Here is a 6,856-nt window from a genome sequence, read left to right as displayed (position 1 = left end):
GGTTTTCAGCTTATCTGGAATTTACATTCCAGATAAGGTATTGTCATTGCGCACCGTCTATCCATCCGTCTCCTTTTTCGACTTCTCTGGCCAAACTGCTGGACCAATCTGGCAGAAACATGCCTCGTGACTGGTAACAGGAATTGCAAAGCTCGTTCCAGTCACATAACTTTAAGTAGGTCAAAATGGCCGACTTAGTAAATGTCTTCAAAAATCATCTTCTTCAGACCCACCAGTCAGAATGCTACAAAATTTGGGTTACATTAGGCCAGGGTTGGGATGTCAAATTGAGAAGGTCATGCTGATCAAGTGACCAGAAGTGTGTTAAAATAGCCGACCGTCAATTTTTTTGAAAATCACGTAAATTCCTTCAAAAATCTTCTTCTCCAGACCCACCAGTGAGAATCCGACAAAATTTTGGATACCACATTAGGACACGGTTCTAATGTTAAATTGAAGAGGCCATGCTGATCACGTGATCGGAAGTGTGTCAAAATGGCGGTTGCACAAATTCCTTCCAAAATCTTCTACTCTGGACCCACCAGTCAGAATGCTCCCAAATCTGGGTTGTAACATTAGGCTATGGTAGGGATGTTAATTATATTGCGGAAGTCATGCGGACCACCTGACCGGAAGTGTATCAAAATGGCTGGCTTGGTCATCTTTTGGGAAAATCGCAAAAATTTCTTTTAAAATGTTCTTCCCCAGACCCACCAATCAGAATGCTACCAAATTTTGGTTACATCATTAGGCCAGGGCCCAGATAAGCTGCAGGTCCAGTGGTCCTATTTTTTTTTAATACCCTGCTATTGTTTCTGTCCTTAGTTGTGCTCAAGTTTGACATTGATGAGTCTGACATTGAAGAAATAATGACTGGAGGATTATGCAAGACAGGGATACTTTACTTGTAACGTTAAATGCATGACACAGACAGCCATGGAAGGCAATAAGGGTATAAGGGCTGCACATAATTGACATTGAAACGAGACAAAGTGCAGAACCATCAGTGGTGAAAATGGTAAAAGGCACACTACGTGGAATGAACGGTATTAACTGTTTACTTTGTGAAGCTGTGACTACCTGAATGAATAAAATCATTTTGCATGATCAAAGTTGATTAAGCATTCTGTTGTTCCGATCATGTCTAAGGCTCTGCAGGGAGATGCGGAGATAAAGAATCAGCAGAATCTGCATGGATTTCTCTTGTTGTGTGATTGGATAAAGTGAGTGGTATGTGCCATTCAAATGAGATAAATCACAATGCAATGTGTGAGCCAGGAAGTACACAGTAGAAAACTGGCATATTGGACTGAGGGGGTCAAACGAGATTCATAAACACAATGAAAGCACCAAAACATTCAACCTAAATTATATCATCATCGCAGGAATTATTATTACTACCACAGTCATAACCATCGTAATTAGCACTAACATTACGATCTCTATCACTATCATCAATAAACATATTATGCCATCATCATTCCCATAATCACTATGACAATTATCTCTAAATCAATACGTTAATGAGATTTGTGTTACTTCCTTCACCCACAGGATACTGGACACAAAGGTTAAAAGAAAGCATTAAAAGGAAAAATAATGCAGGAGATAATAGGACAGAGACATTTTGCTAGAGTTTCTGAATCATTAACCTCAAGAAAGCCACACAGTGGGTATTGTCCAATTTTTACCAAATTTCTAATATGGAACATGTGCTTTTGTGTCATGTGGGGTAAAGTTGGCTCATGTATGCCATCCCACAGCATGTAAGGTATCATGTATCATGGAAAAAAGAATTGAACGTGCTCTATTTCACCTCGATATGTCGGTGTCTTTTGGCCAATGGGTAACTGCCTTTAAGGGCATTGGCTATAAGTGGGTAATGATACAAGGGGTAGAGCTCAGGTGCATGAGATTTCGAAGAACAGTGAAGTTTTTGTAAAGTCTGCAATGTATGCAAGCTGTCTTGTGTATCACAAAAGTTGTACACAACTCCAAGATATGTGTTCTATACTACTTGTTGCCCAGTGTATGCTCACCTTTTCAGGTTATATCAGATTACCAAAGCTAAACATTATCTGCACCACAGGCAACCTTTGAGCCCATCGGGGATGTTTCAGGCTGATACGTGCCAACACAGCAGTCTCACCAATAATGTCAACCTTCTATAAAGTCGTTGGAGGAATGGGAGAAACTTCACAAAAATAATTCGTCAGTAAATGTGCAGGCAAAGGGAAAGAAAGAAAGAAGCAGAAGTATTAAAGAAAATGGGGGAATTCTGAATCAAACTTGTGAACAATGTTGGTCATGTGCTTGGGGTATAGGCGATCTTGATTCGCAGGCAAGCATCCCCTGTTTCCTTTCTTCATCCTCTACTCCTCCCTCTCTCTCCCCTATCTACTACTCTTTTCGCTTCTCTAGCACTCCAACGACTCTTCTGCCCATCTCTTCACAACCCCTTCACTCCTGTTCTATCAGTATATCCCCATTTTTCACTCTATTGTTCCATAATTTTGCCCACCTTTCCCACATCTTCCTCTGCCCCCTTTTCGACTCACCAACCCTCATCTTTTACCACCTTATTGGTAGCTTTGCTCTCCTGACTAATCGAGATTGCTTAAAATCCACCATTTCTCCAAAATGTATAAAATATACTATATATTTTTATTATATATCTATATTCTTATATCTATACATATAAAACTCTTGTACTTCTGTACATTTTTTATAAACTTCAGGAACACGGTAACAGATGCTTCACTTGAAGCCTACCCCTTCATCCTGATCCAAAAAACTTTTGACCCTCACCCCTATCCGACAACCCAAACCTCTGAGCACCATTTCATCAGCTTTCTTGAGCAAAGCCCGATTGTCCAAATATGAAGCGGACTCAACCTCAGCATAGGTTGCAAGTAAAACTCGCTATGACAGTCACAGTACAACAATGCAGTCCTTCATGGTTACTTCCTCGTTTGTCTAATTAAAATGTGCCATGCAGCTGAAGATCGGTATATGTTAATTTCTGGACTATGGATGATCTCCTACTATTGACAAGCATGCAAGATGTACACAGTCCAAACATATAATATTACATTGTATAGACATGCATGTCAGATGTCAGCTATTTAGCTGATTTGCCTCCCTCCAAAAAAATCTATCAACTGTAAAAGTTTTATAATGGAGTTTCATGATAATAGCAACAATTTCTGCTTATGGCTGGCTTCATATAAATGATCAATTGTAAAAAAAAAGTTTTAAAAACTACCTTTTTTTAACAAAAAATAAATTTTACCATTACCTGGATGTGCACACATGCATAATATTTTTAAATTATTTTCTTTAATCCAAAATGGTAGTCTGTGCGTGTATACGAGAAAAGATTTTCTGTTTTATGATTTGATATCCATTCAATAAGAGTCGGCCATTGTGTGCATGTACCCTGTCCAAAATCTAAATTATTTCCTTGACCTTATTAAGTGGGCGCTTGCTGAGTAGCATCACCTACACTGATTATATATATATATATATATATATATATATATATATATATATATATATATATATATATATATATATATATATATATATATATATATATATATATATATATATATATATATATATATATATATATATATATATATATATATATATATATATATATATATATATATATATATATATATATATATATATATATATATATATATATATATATATATATATATATATATATATATATATATATATATATATATATATATATATATATATATATATATATATATATATATATATATATATATATATATATATATATATATATATATATATATATATATATATATATATATATATATATATATATATATATATATATATATATATATATATATATATATATATATATATATATATATATATATATATATATATATATATATATATATATATATATATATATATATATATATATATATATATATATATATATATATATATATATATATATATATATATATATATATATATATATATATATATATATATATATATATATATATATATATATATATATATATATATATATATATATATATACATATATATATATATATATATATATATATATATATATACATATATATATATATATATATATATATATATATATATATATATATATATATATATATATACATATATACATACATACACACACATCATGACATTGACATGCCAAAGTGACATCTTTAAAACAAAGCAATCCAAGGGACGGATAAGACACTAGGTTGTGATTGTATGCAACTCTTGTTTGCAAACCATGCATTTTGTTATAATTTTAGAAAAGCAAAGGTCCTCAGGAAATTCACAAAATCGAATCGATTCTGCAATGTCGTTCCTTTATCCGAGCTAGATTATTCAATAATCATATTCCAGAGACCTTGGGGAGAATAATCGTGCTGAACCCACCCAAAGTGACGATTATTTGAACCGACCACAAAGAGTCCTTATAGATAAATATTTCAATATGCTGCAGTGCACACACCGTGTTCTTTTCAGGAATATACGTTATCACGTACAAAAGCTGTTCTGCCGACCAGGAGATAAACAAGGTGGCATGGGGTTCTTCGAGGTCTTCAATGAAGTGATGATTTAATCACATCCTTTTGCTGGACAGTGTATGATGGGTGTACACAAAATGACTGGGAATTTATCAGTCAAAATTATAACAATCATGGGTCATGCTTTAGATGAATGCAACAGTATAGTGGTTAATTCATTGGTCTGGAATACCAAAACAACTACTGTACTTCAATAACTTTCTTAGGAAGGGACATCCCACCACACCTCATTAACTGATGTGCAACACATAATGATGATCCCACATTTCACTATGCGTTGCTATAGTGGTATGTACCCTAGCTCGGTGGTGAGATGTTTCGGTGACAGAAGCACTGAAGATCGGGTTAATTGCATACACAGATCATAGGAAAACAAGATCACAAGCACCATTGATCAAATACCTTTTCTTTTGTGAATAAGAACCTTTTTCTTTCATGATGAATTTCCTCACCAGAGATCTGTAAATGTTTCGGCTCAATGAAGGCAAATGTCGAGAGGAATGATTTACATAAGACAATCTCATAATTGCAAATACGGTAATTCCTTGCTTAACGCAGTAGGTGCATTCCTAATGAGTACCGTGTTAAGCGAAATAGTGTTGTGCGAAAACAAATTTCTCTTTAGAAATAGTGTAAAAGGTGAGGAGTGCATGTGAGAGGGAGCGGGACAGAAATAGAGAGAAAGAGAATGAGGAAAGGATATACTGTATGTAAATGTATCAATACTTAAAGAGGTAACACTTTTTGGAACTTGCTTTGATTTTATCGGAATTCGCATGGAGTCAGTAAGACGGAGTGAGTCCTACGTCCACAGCAAGTTCACCATTTTCATATCGCTCCAACACTTCTAATTTAACATCCAATGAAATAGAAGCCAATAGAATATCCAATAGAATAATCCCTGGTTAGTCGCTTATCAATAATGATTTCAATGAATGGCACCGATAAATCCCTATTAAAAAGTAACGATGGTTGAGGACATGTCACAAAGCAAAATGGCAGACCAAAGGACTGAGATGCGAGTTGCATCGTTCAATGCAGCCAGTGCAAGAAAGGTCGTCGACCGCCGCTCAGAAACTGCGTTATAACGAGCACCTTCCATATTGTGGAACAAGTGTTCCCCTCATAGAAAATCCATGTTGCAGCGAAATCACGTTACGTGAAACTGCGTTAAGCGAGGAATTACTGTATGTTATGTTTTTAAATCTCCAAGTAAACAATGATGATGTATTCAATTTAAATATGCCTTGGAACACTGCAAAAGAACAAGTGTTTGTCTGTCCCCATTCCTATCAATCTCTACTATTTTATACCGGTTTGTCTCATAACATGATTATAAAGCAGCGAGATACATATAAAATTAGTTATTGATGAGGGGCAATCAAGAAAGATAATAGCTTAAACAAATCTCAACATCGATCTTGGATCAAGCAAACTGATTTTGAGCAGTACATAACAGTCAAAGACCAACTATGTTGTATTCCTGAGTCTGTTACTCTATTTATTCATCACTATCCCTCATTTTATGATACCCTCTCCAACTCTATAACTTCCCTTTCCCCCTTTATATATGTCTTGACTTTGGTCCTCTTCCATTTTGCACTCTATCTCACTCCTTCCCACCTCCTCTTCATACAGAATTTCCTAACAGGCACTTGACGTCGTTTCAGCATTTAATTTTGTTGAAATTATGTTGCAACGTCAAACAACAATAAGACGTCTATCCAACGTCGGTTGATGCTGTCTCAAAGGATATTTTTGTTGTTTCAATGCATTCTTGCCTGCTGATTTCTTCACAAAAATTGAATTGTCTAAGATTTCTTAAGAGATCCGATAGATATCTGATGAGAATTGCATCAAATTTCTGAGAATTATTTGTGATTATTGAAGTAATGCCAACTCGATTCTGCAGCTGCTTTACAACAAAGGGAAGATTTGTTTTGGGCAGACAAGTTATTTGACAGGAAAACCTTTATCATAATGCAACCACATTGGCTCATCGGAGTGGTAATTTGCTCAAATGCGGAACTTTCTCAACACTGCTTGTCATCATCACCCCTATAATCCTTGCGCTACAAAAACAAACAACTAATGCTAAACAAGAGATAATAAATGACTCATATAAGAACTAAAAGTCCAGGTAAACCATGTTACGAGGTACATATCATTGCCTTATGATCTTACCTGTGATAATTTCAATAAATCAAAAGTCCACTTGGCATTACGTAAGA

This window comes from Eptatretus burgeri, chromosome 6 (genome assembly GCF_056783735.1).
Source record: "Eptatretus burgeri isolate ZD-2024b chromosome 6, Ebu_testis_v1, whole genome shotgun sequence".
NCBI lineage: Eukaryota > Metazoa > Chordata > Myxini > Myxiniformes > Myxinidae > Eptatretus > Eptatretus burgeri.
Note: the sequence above shows the minus strand (reverse complement) of the source record.